The 14896-nt window shown below is 41.5% G+C and overlaps 1 long non-coding RNA gene across 1 annotated transcript; it reads left to right on the top strand.

Annotated features, from left to right (window-relative positions):
- Positions 1 to 11605: 11605 nt before the first annotated feature.
- On the top strand, positions 11606 to 13255 carry LOC109503099. The gene is made up of 2 exons (XR_002161997.3): positions 11606 to 12062; positions 13096 to 13255. It is a non-coding gene; the product is annotated as an uncharacterized LOC109503099 (long non-coding RNA).
- Positions 13256 to 14896: the final 1641 nt, after the last annotated feature.

Below are 14896 nucleotides of genomic sequence, written 5' to 3'. Positions count from 1 at the left end.
GTTATACTTACTTTTTCTTCCAGTTTTTATCTGAGATGCTAGAGAGGAGATCAAGCGTTTGGAAAATTTGACTAAAAATTATTGAGTGTCGGGGCGCCTGGGTGGCGCAGTCGGTTAAGCGTCCGACTTCAGCCAGGTCACGATCTCGCGGTCCGTGAGTTCGAGCCCCGCGTCAGGCTCTGGGCTGATGGCTCAGAGCCTGGAGCCTGTTTCCGATTCTGTGTCTCCCTCTCTCTCTGCCCCTCCCCCGTTCATGCTCTGTCTCTCTCTGTCCCAAAAATAAATAAACGTTGAAAAAAAAAAATTATTGAGTGTCTACTGTGGGCCAGGCACAAAGTTATCAATGCATTAGCCTCAATGGTTGTACTAGATGTTGTAGATACAAGAGCTACAAAAGCTGCAGTTGGGACTGAGTGGCTATTAAAGCTCTCTTTTCTCCAGGAAATTTATTTTAGTTTAGTTTAGTTTAGTTTAGTTTTTATTTTAATCCCAGTGTATTTAACACACAGTGTTATATTAGTTAAAAGCTCCTCGGATCTGGTATTTTTTTGTCTCTCATTTCTATAACCACAATAAGCAGAAAGATTATCAGCGAGGAAACAGAATATAGAATAAATGCGGTTTTTTAGCAGAAGATAGACAAAATTTGTTTGCACCCTAGAATCGCATACAAAAGGCAGACTTGAAGCCTTGGTTCTTAGGAAGGAGTTCAAAGAGAAGATAATGAGAGACACACAGAGAAAGAGACAGAGAGAATATGAATCTGGAGGGCTTTTCTGTTACTGGGGTGAGTGCTTCTCTTGAGGGCAGAGCTCGAGAGAGCAGCCCTGTCCCCTCATTGCATCGGACAGCCCTTCCTGTCAACATAAATCCCTTAAGAGTCTTAGGCAGAGGAAAACAACAGAAAGTTGTTTTTGTTTGGTTTTCAGAAGTTGGGAAAGAGAAACTAAACTCTACAGACAAATAGAAAAAGAAGGCTCTGGGAGGGAGGCAGAGGCCAGGTTGGTGTTTCCTCAGGGATGGAAGCATATGGGGCCTCTGTACTCTCCATGTTATAATCTTTGGAATGACCTCAGGACTCGGTTTCTCTCTTTCACAAGAGACAGCATGGTGATGTCTAAGGAACTTGAGGTTTGGATTCAGAATATCCGGGTTGTTGGTCTAGGATCGTGCTCTCTCTCTCCCTCTCTCTCTGTCTCCGTCTGTCTCTCTGTGTCAGACACACACACACACGCACGCACGCGCGCGCGCGCGCGCGCATGCGGGGTGACCTGAGGAGTTACTTATTCTGTGAACTTCGTAGTTGCCCCATCTCTACAGTTGGGGATAATCATACTCATCTGACAAAGTCTGTCTGCGAATTCGCTCTGCTGCCTTTTGTGTCCTCATAGTTCCTTGTCTCCTTGTGAAGAGAGCTCATACTCCTTGGTATGCCATATGAAGCCTTCATCTGGGACCTCATTTTCTGTTCTCTGTTCATCTCACTGTCCTCTGCTTCCCCTGCGAGTGACCCACCCTGAAGGATGTACATGTTGCTCTCAGCCCCAATTCCTTTATGCAAATAATTCTCTCTTCATGCGAAGCCCCCTTCTCCATGATCTGGATAGCAAGCTTCTCCTCTTGAAAACTCAACTTTTCTTTGTTGGTGACATACCCCCTTGTTCCTAGGCTTAATTCTTTGCTAATTCTTTGCTAATCCATTTCATCTGTGTAAACTTCCAACGGACTAACTTGACTGTGTGTGCATCAACCTTCCCCGAAGGACTAAGCGTTCCTGTGGTATAAATCTTTGTGTTCTCAGAGAGTAAACCAAGAATTGTCCCACAGCAAGTGAGGAGCAAACGCAGTGCATAAATAAATACATTTCAAGAGTTCGTGGTGAAATATTTCTGATGAAGTGTCAGGGACTAGCAGAAAGATTGAAAATCCAGAGACGGATTCTGACTCCAGTCTTAGCTCAACAAGTGATCCCCATCTCTCTGGGCCTTGGTTTCTCCTCTTAAAGCAACAACATGGAACCAAATAGTCTCTAAGGTCCTTCTCAGCTCAACCACCTTCTGAGGGTCCTTCCCTTGTGAAACACAGCAGAGATTCCAGCTCTTTGGCTAAGGGACCCACCTCTGAAGGTGGTTAAAAATAACTACAAAGTGAAGTACAAGGCAGTGGACTTTGAAATACTGGGAAGGGTGTTGGACTGGACAAGAAAACCTAGGTCCAGGTCTCATCTCTACTACTTCCTACCAACTATGCAATTTTGCTCAGGTGAATCGCTTCTTTTCTGGAACCTTTCTTTTCCTCATATTGTGGGGGAGAATCAGACCTTAGCCAAATCTGTGTCAGGATTAAATTGGTAATACACTTTAAAACTCTAACATTCTCTCCCAATAACAAAGTATTGTTATTTTGATTGTGATCTCTCTTACCAGTTTTGGGCCTTAAGAGTTCTGCCATGAAAGCTGGAGGAGTTTTTTGAGATGACTTCTTAAAAGAGATCACTGATATTAAATTGCTGGCCAGGAATTCACACCCTGAATTTTGTAGTCAAAAGCTTTACAAGGCTCACCCTGCCATCTGCTAGATTGATCAACTACAGCCTTCAACCACTTTAGTTTTGAAGCTAGACATGAATTAAACTGTCTCCAGCTTCCACATATGGATGGCGATTATTCAGTGGTAAATTGTCTCATAAACTGTGGTCAAATGTACCATAAAACAAACACAATGAACAATGTAAGCTGTATATATAATAATTTCTCAGTGACACCAGGATGGAGCATGAGGGCTCCCAGAACTTGGAGAAGTTGATATATATCTGCTCAACTGAAGCAGTATTTTCTTCTTGACTATTACCTCAGTGTGAATAAGCAAAGATGTCAATTGTGTATATCTGTATGCTTGTATATGTATATATGTTAGTGCATGACCCATATGATCCAGGCACCAAAAAACATAAAGTATTTCATAATATTTTCATCATAATGAGGATTGAGAAGAAGATGGATTTTTACTCTCTTCTGCTCCAGGTTTTTCTCAGAAGCCATCTATTGACCTATAGCTGAACTTTCTGGATAATAAAAGAGGGGAAAAAACAGCCACCCAATTGTCTACATGGGCCCTTAGTACCTTTCATGTCTCCTGTCCCTCTTTTTTTTTCTTTTTAATGTTTATATATTTTTGAGAGAGAGTGAGAGCATGAGCAGTGGAGGGGCAGAGAGAGACAGAGAGAGAAAGAATCCCAAGCAGGCTCTGCAATGTCAGCTCAGGGGCTCAAACTCATGAACCATGAGATCATGCCCTGAGTCAAAGTCAAGAGTCAGACACTTAACCAACTGAGCCACCCAGGCGGCCCTCTTCTGTCCCTCTTAAGGACACTGAGAAGCAGCAAGCGAGACAGATCTGAGAATCATGGTGCACCACTTTGGAATTCCTGGTGAGACTGTAGAATTATAGGGTGGCCAGTAGGGCTCTAGAATGCCCAGAGACTCAGAGAGAAGCTGAACTCTGAGGAAAGTGACCAGTTGAGCTTTTCCCTCATCTCCCACCTAACATATCCTTCTAGAGAAGTGGGAGAGAGACATGCTTTCCAGAGAAGAGGGAAAGGGAAAGTCGTTGGAATCATTTTTACAGTTTGTCAAGACATGAATTTGCGTGCCCAATCTTTTTACTAAAATAGCATTAGATGTTCTATTTACTTCGATGGTTGTTTAGCAAAAGACAAAACAAAACAAAAACACAAAAAACAAAAAACAAAACTTTCTATTAGTGATTATAGGGATTAGATTTTCATACCCAAAATGTGATTTGCTACTCATATGATAGAGGGCTCCTAGAATGATGGTGAAGAGGGGTACCTGGGTGGCTCAGTTAGCTAAATGTCCAACTTTGGCTCAGGTCATGATCTTGCAGTTCATGGGTTTGAGCCCCACGTCAGGCTCTGTGCTGACAGCTTGGAGCCTGGAGCCTGCTTCAGATTCTGTGTCTCCCTCTCTCGCTCTGCCCCTCCTCCACTCATGCTCTGTCTGTCTCTCTCTCTCTCTCAAGAATAAATAAACATTAAAAAAAAAAGTATGATGGTGATGGACTCAGACCCTGAGATCAAAGTATTTGGAGCCAAATCCTGCTTTTGCCATTTATTAACTATGTGTCTTTGGACAAGTTACAAAAGCTCACTGGGCTCAATTTTCTCATCTATAATGGAAGATGCTTTTTTTTTTTTTTTTTTTTTTTGAGAGAGACAGACAGAGCACGAGCAGGGGAGGGACAGAGAGAGAGAGAGAGAGAGAGAGACAGAGAATCTGAAGCAAAGCTCCAGGCTCCCAGCTGTCAACAGAGTCTGACGTGGGGCTTTAACTCATGAACTGAGAGATCATGACCTGAGCCGAAGTCAGACGCTCATCTGACTGAGCCACCCAGGCACCCTGGAGATATTGTTAACACTTAGCTTCATACGGTTGCTGTGATGACAAGTGGAATCCTACCCGTAAGGCACTTGGAAGAGTGGCACCTAGACCTTTCCTGTGCATGTCAGTTATTCTACATTGTGAGCTTCTTAAGGTCAGGGACTATGGATTCATTCATTCAACAAGCAATTACCAACCATGTACTTTGTGCCATGCATTGGAGATGCAGAGAGATGGTTAGCCCATAGGTGCCTAAGAAGGGGCTCAGAGTCTAGTAGAAACAAATAGGTACTTCTTTAAAACGACTAAGATACATACTATACAAAGTATATGGAAGATATTAAGGGAACGCAGAGTTGTAATGACTACTATGAGCCTAAAAGACCCAAGTAGGATTCAGTCTTGAAGTTTAAAAGGCATATGCCAGGGGCGCCTGGGTGGCGCAGTCGGTTAAGCGTCCGACTTCAGCCAGGTCAGGATCTCGCGGTCCGTGAGTTCGAGCCCCATGTCAGGCTCTGGGCTGATGGCTCAGAGCCTGGAGCCTGTTTCCGATTCTGTGTCTCCCTCTCTCTCTGCCCCTCCCCCGTTCATGCTCTGTCCCTCTCTGTCCCAAAAATAAATAAACGTTGAAAAAAAAAAAAGGCATATGCCAGATTAACAAGGGAGAGAAAACTTCCTAGGGGAGTGTGCATATTTTCTACGTCAGATACTTTGTGTGTGTGTGTGTGTGAAAATACATGCAGGATTGTTAAACCATTTCTGAAAGAGGATTTTAGATTTCTGCTCATGATTCCATATTTGCTGATCGATATATCATTGTTTGCTCTACATGTTTTCAGTCAATTTTAGGTGAATATGAGTTTATGACTTTTATAATTATAAAGTGGCTCTTTTAATTATCTAATATTTTTTTATTCTACTATTGCTTTTTTCCTTAAGCTGGTTTTGGTTTAATACTAATATTGCTGTTCCAGCTTTATTTGATTTATATGTGACTCTTATACCTTATTTTGCCCACTTAGTATCGATCTTTGGGTCATCATGTTTTGGATGTTTCGTTCATGAGGCACATAGCAGGATGTTATCAAAATTCAATGTGATAGTTTCTAGCTTTTAATAGGTAAATTTAATTCATTTATAATTAACTTAATTACTACTTTTTGAATATATCACTACCTTTTTAAGTATTTTCTTTTCTCCTTATTTATAAACAGCATTTGGTAGTTCTTCAAGCAAGTATCTATAGGTAATAAATGCTCTACTTTCGTGGATCTGAATGTGTCTTTATCTCTCTTACTGTTTGTTATAGACTGCACTGTGTCTCCACCCTACCTTATAATTCAAATGTTGAATCTCTAGACCCCCTACATCAGAATGTTTGGAGGTAGGGCTTTTAAAGGGGTGATTAAGTTAAAATGAGGCCATTAGGGTGGGCTCTCATCTAATCTGACTGGTGTCCCTATAAGAAGAAGAAATTCGGACACACAAAAACCCAGGAGTGCATGTGCACTGAGGAAAGACCATGTAGGGACACAGTGGGAAGGCAGACATCAGCAAGCCAAGGAGAGAGGTCTCAGGAGAAATCAACCCTGGATCTTGGACTTCTATCTTTCAGAACTGTGAGAAAATAAATATCTATTGTTTAAGTCACCCAGTTTGTGGCATTTTATTATGGCATCCTTGGCAAACAATGTATCTCTGAATAATAGGAATATATGATGGAGAAGTCAAGGTCAAATGTTTTCCCCATTAGCACGTTGTACGTACCTATTGCATTCTGGCTAAGATCGCTGCTATGAGTTACCTGCCAACCACCTCACTGTTGTTCTGTGGTAGATAATCTGTCCTTTTTCTCTAGTAGCTTTGAAGATTTGCTTGGAATCCATAACATTCTGCACTTTTTATCTAAGTACAGTTTGTTCTATTTTTATTTATCTTTTGGCCCCCCTGGTAGTTTCAGTCTCAGCCCAATGGTTTGTCTTCCATGCTGAAAAATCCTCACCCGTTATCTTTTCAAGTACTGCCTCTCCACTCTTGTCTAGAAGAGAATCAATAGCAGATAGCTTGGCCTGAGTCCTAGTTGCACAGCTGTTCTGCTCCCTCCTGGAGCTTTATACAAACCACAGCCCTGGGCAACAGATGGTACGACTTTAAGCCTCCCTTCATGGATTGGAGAGTCCTACCCGGACTCTCAGTTTCAGTTCATGAGATTCACTCTGGTTCCCTGCCACATTTGTTTCTCTTTGCTCCAGAAATTCAGCTGAGTGCTATCTTGGCTGACTAGGTGAAAAGCCCAGGGGGCCATACCTTTAGACCCCAATGAGTGCTATGTTTTGGTTCTATTTCTGGGTGTGGCCACAGAGATGCTTATCTTTCTTTTTTTAAAAGTATTTTTCAAATTTTTATTTGAAAATCATTACTCACAGAAGAGTTTCAGAGACTGTATGAGGAGTTGCCATATACTTTCCACTCGGCTTTTCCCCCTAATAGGAGGCTGTTACATAACACAATTAAGTTTTTAAGATTCTTCTTTTTGTAGTTTATCTCTGAGTTCTTGGTTTTTGGCCCTCAAAAACAGGGGAAGCATGAACTCATCAAGACATACTGACCAGAACTTCTGGGCCAGGAATCTTCCTGTTGACTAACCATATAATCATTCATCCATTCATTCAACAAATATTTATGCACTTATTATGTTCCAAGAGCTTTCCTAAGCACAAGGGATATAACAGTGATCAAAACAGGCAAAAATCCCTGCCCTTGTGTTGCTAAGATGGAAGTGTTGGAGATAGAAGATAAAGAACGTAAAAATGGTAAAATATGCAGTGTATCATATGGTGATAAGTACTGAGGAGAAAAATAAAGCATGGGATAGGATGCAAAGTGTTTTGGGGCGGGAGGGGGGAGGTGTTTGTAGTACTAAATACGGAGGTTGGAGAAAGCTTTACTAAGAAGGACAACTGAGTGAAGACCCAAAGATGTGTGATCATGAGTCATACAGATATTTGAGATGGGGGGTGCAGGGGAAATTGCCCTCAAAATAACCTTGAAAACTAGGCATTATAGCCACAAGAAAACTGAGGTTCAGAGGAATCAAGAAACTTGTCTCTGTGTGCAGCCTCTGATTTGGACCCAGGTCTTCCTGACCTAAAGGCTTGTGTTCTTATGTGGGTGGCTAAGCATAGATTTACAAGGAGACACATACCCCCTCAAAGGGTGCATTCTGGTCCTTTTACTCACACAACTTAGTGCTAAGCCATGGTGTTCTCATAAACCTTTCAAGAAAACCCTAGAAATCTATTTACAAAGTACTTGAGGTTTTTCAACAAGATGTTTTCATTGAACTAGCTGAGCTTCATAAAATATGACTTTGACCTTTCCAGCCAGTGGTCTGGGAGCTTGAGTGGTCATGGCCAGCCTGGAAGGTGGCCAGTGCCTCTGTGCAGGGTAGCTCGTTTGTCAGCTCCCACACTAATAGAGAAGCTAGTAATTCTTCCTGAGAGTGTTTGTTCTTATTTTGCTACCTTTGGCCACTCATATCGTCTACTTCCATCAAAATATATCATGGAAAATGACTCCTTTTGAACAATCCCTACTGATTCTTACAAAGCAGAGAGATAGCCGGTTTGTATTGTAAAGGCTTTGGATTACAGGGATTTTCAAGGACAACACATATAATTCGTTCTTTAAAAAGAATGCAATAATAACAAACTGGGCCCCAGGGGAGGTCTCCTCAAGTCATTTTAGTGTTTGTAAGACTCTCCTAGGGTGTTAAAATGCAGATGCCTGAGCCTGACCTTCAGGAATTGGATGCAGGGTTTGGATGATGATAAGGAGTCTGCCCATTCAACTGTTCCTCCTTCCACAAGTGACATTCTTTGGTCCGGGAGGTCAAATGCCAATTCCTGCTGAGGTAAATAACGGTCTCTCCAGAATCAGCCTCGAACTACTCCAGCTGTTCTACTACTCCTTCCCCTTGCTCCTTGCTCCCGACCCTCATCATCTCATGGACACACAAATTCTTATTTCCTTGGATTTCCCCACCAGTATAGTTTTGTTCCACGGAGTCCCTTGCCTGAAAAGCTTTGTCTCTCATCCCTGAATATCAAAGTCCTGCTCCTTGTTCAAGAACCCTCTCAGGGCTCTTCACTCCGTAAGTCTTCCTAAATATTCCGGTTAAAATGAATCCCTCCCTTTTCTGTGTTTCCATAGTTTGAAAGAAAAAGAAAGAGAAAGAGAAGGAGGAGGAGAAGGAGGGGAGAGGAAGGCAGAGAAGGGTGAGAGAGAAGGGGAGAGAGAGAAGGAAAAGGAGGAATTTTCCTGTGATGGATCTTAACATGGCTTGCCCTCAATAGATCTTTTCATCCCTCTGAGGCCCTGCACTGTTTTCTTGCACAAGATGTTCACTTGTTGACTCAAAAGAACAGATGAGTATCAGCAGCAATTAGCCCATTAATGATTAGTGTGAAAGAAATGAAGTTCTACCTAAGTGCTAGAAATCACTGGTCTCCTTAAATGGCCCTGCAAAAGTCTTGCTTATATACTTGTATACTTGGCTAAGAAACTCTTCGTTTTTGTTTTTAGCTTTGTTTTTTTTTTTTTCCCTTTTGACATTTCAACTTTCACCCTAAGCTATGGGTCAAACCTCATTGTAGTTTTAAAAAGGCACTGGCAGGTGTGGTCTGCACTCGTGTTGAGACTGTTTAGCGTACCAGCATTGAGACTAATAAGCATGGATTCTGGAGTTAGCACTGTCACCTTCAGAAAAGAGCTGTGCTCAGTGGACCCTTTTGCAGCCTCTGTACCTAAAGGGTCAGATACCATCACAGGCATGAGCTATTCAGGCCAGGCTGTCCTATGGTTGTTCGTGTCTATGACGGTATGTGATCCTTTCTCATGAACTTTGTCAAAATGATCACTTTTTTCTGCTCCTGGCTCCTTCCTTTTCCAAATGAGTGGTGACTCCTCCTACCTCTGTGGAGAACAGCTCCTGAAAAAATGAAGCTGGACATAGGTCCTCAGAGAAAGCACAATAATGGCATTTTATGTTTCAAATGTTTTATTTTTTAACTTTTGAAATAATTTCAGACTTACAGAAAAGTGTTAAAAATAGGACAAAGAATGTCTACCTTTTATCTAAATTCCCCGAATGTTAACGTTTTTCCCCCTAAAACCATCATGCTATTCTCAAAATTATGAAGGGAACATTGATACACTATCGGTATCTGGTGTAAATTTCTCTAATGCAAATTTGTCCTAACTATAGATTTCTCCAGCCAACCCACATACGTCTTTTTTTTCTGGCCTAGCATCCAAACCAGCATTACAGGTTGTGTTTTATTGTTATGTCTCCTTAGTTTCCTTTGATCTGGGACATGTCCTGAGTAATTCTTTGATTGGATACTTGATACACTTCCTTGATACCTTTAAGGAGAACCGACAAGTTATTCGATAAAATATTCCTCCATTTGGCGGATATTTTCACATGATTACATTCTGGTTATGCATGTTTATCAAGAATACCACAGAAACGATGGGGAGTCTTTCTCAATACATTTCACCAGGAGGCACGTGGTGATCATTCGTCTGTCCTGGCGATGTTAACTGTGATCCCTTGCTCAAATTGTCATCAAAACGGAGATACTGTGGAACTATGTAAAAATACTGTTTCTCATCTTTTTTCTTTTCTCATAATTTTGCTATCTATTGAAGAATCTTTCCTGAAACAACTATCACTTTTGCTAGTTGCCAAATGATCATTTTCTATTTTCCTCATTTCTCATACGCTTCTGATTTGGAACTCTATTCTAACAAAGAGATTTCATTCATGCAGGCATTCATTCATTTATTCATATATTCATTCATCTGTTTCAGTATAAACCTATTGGTTCTTATTTTAGTCTTTGGTTGCAATCTATTGCATTTACTGTTTTGTGGCTAATATTATCCTAGCCTTGGCTATCAAGAGAACAGTGTTCTCAAGTTGGCTCTTGAATCCTTTGGACATAATCTTACATCTCACATTGTTTTTCCTTCTGAGGGTTGTGTTGGGATTGTGTTGATGCAGATGAAGAAAATAAAGCCTCTCTGATCCACCCCAGTGAATTTAAACGACTCTGGTGGTGATGACCCTGTCCTTCCAATGACCTGTGATTTAGCCGTGCCCACATGCCACTCTATATAACCTACATATAGGTGTTATCCAGATGGTGTTTGTGTGTACGTTTGATTTTTCAATGACTCCTATGTGGTCTGCTATTGCTGCCTTTCCACTGGTAGTTTCTTTGAAACATTTTGTAGGAAACCCAACAACACAATTCCCTATGGCCTCTTGAGCTCTAAACCACGTTCTTTCTGCATCGTTCCTGCACTGGATTCTATTTAATTAACATTTGATTTTGCATTGCAAGACCCAGATATACATTAGGAGGTCACCACCCAGCCATCTATCTTTTAAAGTAACTGGGCTGGTTATTTTTTTAAAGTTCCATCAGGTTAAAACAGTTAGCAATTTTTCTCCTTGCAGTGTTCCTTCAGCCTGGACCAGACGGATAATAGATCAGTGTAGGTTCAGATGCATTACAACATTAGTCATCAATTAGGTTTAAACCAGCGCTGTAATATATCATTTATCTTGCCTGCCACGGCTCTTTTGAACATTTAATTTTTTAAGGCCTCTTAGGGTTTTTTTTTTTTTTTCTTCCTAACTGGCCTCCTGCCTCTCTCCTCTGTCTCCGACACAGCCATCTCCTTAAGGAACAATAAAAATTAGATTTGTTTGACCTGCTCTCAGGGTTCATTTCAGCAAGATGGATTTTAATAGCCTTGACTGGTTAGGCAGACAGCTTTTATGTAATATTCCAGACATTTACGCACTGTCTTTAGCTGGGCCCTGAGCAGGTGTGTATGTGAGAGGGAGTGTCTGGGTGCCTCTGAATAGCTCTTTACTATTCCTTTCACATGAAATAATCCTCTGGAAAATTGCTTACCCTAGCTATGATGGGCATCTCATTAAGGGCTCAAGTCATTGGCATGTCTTTCTTCTCCTAATAACGTTTTCCTAATCTCCTGCATTCGGCATTGATTGCATTGTTCATATTAAAAGGATGCTCTTTGTTCAGTGGGTCTTTCTAAGTTGACTCGAGTTGTAATGAGTTGTCTCTCTTTCCCCATGAATATTCTGATGCTGGGATGGGCATTTTCTCATTGCAAGGTGGGTTGAGGTCATGAGAAGAGCAAGTTTTGAGGCCATATGAGCCCTTGGATTTGAATTGTGACTCAGCCCTTTATGAGACGAACTGCTTTCTGACTCAACAGGGTAACCCCGTCTGCCTAAGTCTCAGTGTCCACCTCACTAGAATAATAATATCTATCTCACAGTGTAGTTACCAGTGTAGTTCACCAATTATCAGTGAAGGCATGGTAATTTGGAGTGCTCGACACAAATCAGGAATTCTCTTTTAAGCATCTCTAAATTTAGCTTTTTCTTTGCAAAGTAGGTATAATAATATTTATTCAATATTTATGCCATGAGTAGTTACTTCACATATACTTGGTATCAGGTACTCTTCTAGACAGGGGAAGCAGTGGTGAACAAAACAGATGAAGATTTCAGCCCTCATGGAGGTTAAATTCTTATGGAGGAAACTAACAGCAGACAAGGTAAATAAGCAAAATATATGGTGTGTTAGAGCTAAGTACTAAGGAGAAAAAGATAAGGCAGGGTTGTTGAAAGATACCATAAAATGTTGTTAGCTAGTGCCTTGCACATAATCAGTAGTCCATTCATGGTAGTTATTCATATCATTCATTCATTCATTCATTCATTATTTCACACATTTATTCAATATTTGTTGAAACCACACTTTAACCTAGGCACAGAAGTTGTAATTTTGGGAGCTTCTGGAACTTTAAGGCAAAAAATTCATTCATTCATTCATTCATTCATTCATGTATCTACTGAGCTCCTACTCTGTACAAGGCACTTTGCTAAGTGCTGGGATCTAGAGATGAATAAAGCAAGTCCTTGTCCTAATGGAATCTCAACTATGACAAAAGCCAAAGAGATAGGAGAAATTTGACTGGGGCCTAGAAGGAGCTAGGATCTGGAAAGGCAGAGGAGAAAACAAGGATGAAAGCGGGTTGAGAGTTCTCTCCTGCTTTGCTCAGTCTTCTGGAACAACAAACTTGTAATTTCCTCATGCTGGTGGTAATGACTTTTGATGACCTAGGCTGCTGGACAACCCCTTCCAGCTCCACAGGACTTCCTTTCAAGCTATCACTGAAGCTCACCAATAACTGAATGAGAGCAGAGACGAGGCATGTCATGAGACTCAAACCAAACTGCTCTGCTATTGGAGAAGCCCTGCAGCTTTGTTGGGAGACGAGCTATGAACTGCAGCTTAAACTAGTTTTGTGAGCTAGGAGAATGTCATTGGAAAAAATGAGTAAAATTAGTTGGAATTTTTAACCATATTTTAATATATTAAGATGACCCGGATTTAATCTTGACCATGATGAGAATTAGTTGTTTGACTGTGGGCTCTAAAAAAAAAAAAAATGCAGGGGTTGGATTAAGTAAAACCCTGGCTCAGAGAAGAATCCTGCAAATTTAGTTAATTTAATCACTTTATGCTCATTCTCATAGTTACTCATCTAACTATCCGCTTATTCATTCTTTCATTTTTCTGTCCAGGGTTTGGGGCATCATCTTTCTGCCAGGCCCTGTGTCGTGTGCTTCACTACAATAAGACATGGTTCCAGGCTCAAGAAGCTGATGCTCTGGGTTGTATTTTTCAGAGATTATTTAAATTCTCTTTGACTTGGCAAGGCATAATAAAAAGGTAGCAATAACAGTCCTCCCTCAACATTACTACACAGAATAATAACCCTGTGAATGAGACAGGACAAATGTTAGTCCCCTTTGTTTCCATTCTTCAGGGAAGGAAGTCAAGGCATTGAGAAATCTAGTGGGCATAGGAGAGGTTCATTGCGTGCCAAGTGCTGGCCTGTGTGCTAGCAATACCATGGTGAACAAGTAGAGGAAGCTACCATCCAGGTTTGCCTGACACTGTGTCTGATTTGAAACAGAAAGATCTGCATCCCGGAAAACCCTGCAGTCCTGGACAAACCAGACTAGATGGTCCCCTAAGATGTCCTATAAGATTACTCCTCTATTACAGAACATTAAGTGTCATGCCAGGCTCATGAAATGAAGTTCAGTATGATTTTATTGATTTGGACTTAAACAAATGGAAATCACACTAGAAATATTTCATTTCTTTCCTGAAACGTGTTCAGTTCTCTTCTTCATAACCCCCCAATTTAGATAGCCATCGAATGGATGGGAGAGATTCCCCTTGTGAGAAACCAGGGATGAGGGGAAACATTGATATAATGTTGGAAATGACCAAGCTAGGCCCCTTCTCTTCACTCTCTGAGAGTTAAATAGTAAGTACAAGAGCCATGGGCTCTTTTTTGAAGGATATATTCTTTTTTTTTTTTTTAAAGGATTTTTATTTATTTTTAGGACAGAGAGAGACAGAGCATGAACGGGCGAGGGGCAGAGAGAGAGGGAGACACAGAATTGGAAACAGGCTCCAGGCTCTGAGCCATCAGCCCAGAGCCCGACGCGGGGCTCAAACTCACGGACCGCGAGATCGTGACCTGGCTGAAGTCGGACGCTTAACCGACTGCGCCACCCAGGCGCCCCTTGAAGGATATATTCTTTAGGGCATCTTTGAAGGATAGTTTTACTTGGGACAGGGGTGGGGGTGGAGGAGGATTGGTGGCCTGGAGAAAAACTCCCTGAATGCTATGAGCCATGAATAAATCACTTCACATTCCACACAACTCTACTCGTCCTGGGTCAAAGAGCTCTCTGCTTCTAGTTACTTTGTAAAAATGGCGTTATTCTATAGGTCATTTCATAGAATAAAGAGAATGGTAGACTGGGGATCAGGAAAGGCCCGGTCTTTTATTTTTTATTAAAAACATTTTTTTTTTTACATTTATTCCTTTTTTTGAGAGAGAGACACAGAGAAAGAGTAGAGCAGGGGAGGGGCAGAGAGAGAGACACACACACACACAGAATCTGAAGCATGCTCCAGGCTCTGAGCTGTTGGCACAGAGCCCGATGCGGGGCTCAAACTCACAAACTGTGGGATCATGCACTGAGCTGAAGTCCGATGCTAAACTGATTGAGCCACCCAGGTGCCCAAAGCCTGGTCTTTTATGCAATTTGAAACCATAGGCTAGTTGATTGCTTTCCTGGGGTCTCAACATTTTCACCCTGAAAAAGGCACAGCCACACCCTACTGGCTGGAGAGGAGGAGAAGATAGAAGTTACCCCACCCCTCGTAAAATGTGCTGAATTCCAGGAAGGGAAGTCTAGGTGACCCTCACTCTGATGAGACTATTGTGGTTTAATCAACAAATAGTGCTGTCCCTGGCACTAAATCATGTATTACCCAGGACGAATTGCTCACTTTTTCTGA

Source organism: Felis catus, chromosome C1, assembly GCF_018350175.1.
Source record: "Felis catus isolate Fca126 chromosome C1, F.catus_Fca126_mat1.0, whole genome shotgun sequence".
Taxonomy (NCBI): domain Eukaryota; kingdom Metazoa; phylum Chordata; class Mammalia; order Carnivora; family Felidae; genus Felis; species Felis catus.
The sequence above is the reverse complement of the archived record's forward strand: the minus strand, read 5'-3'. Positions and strand labels throughout refer to the sequence as shown.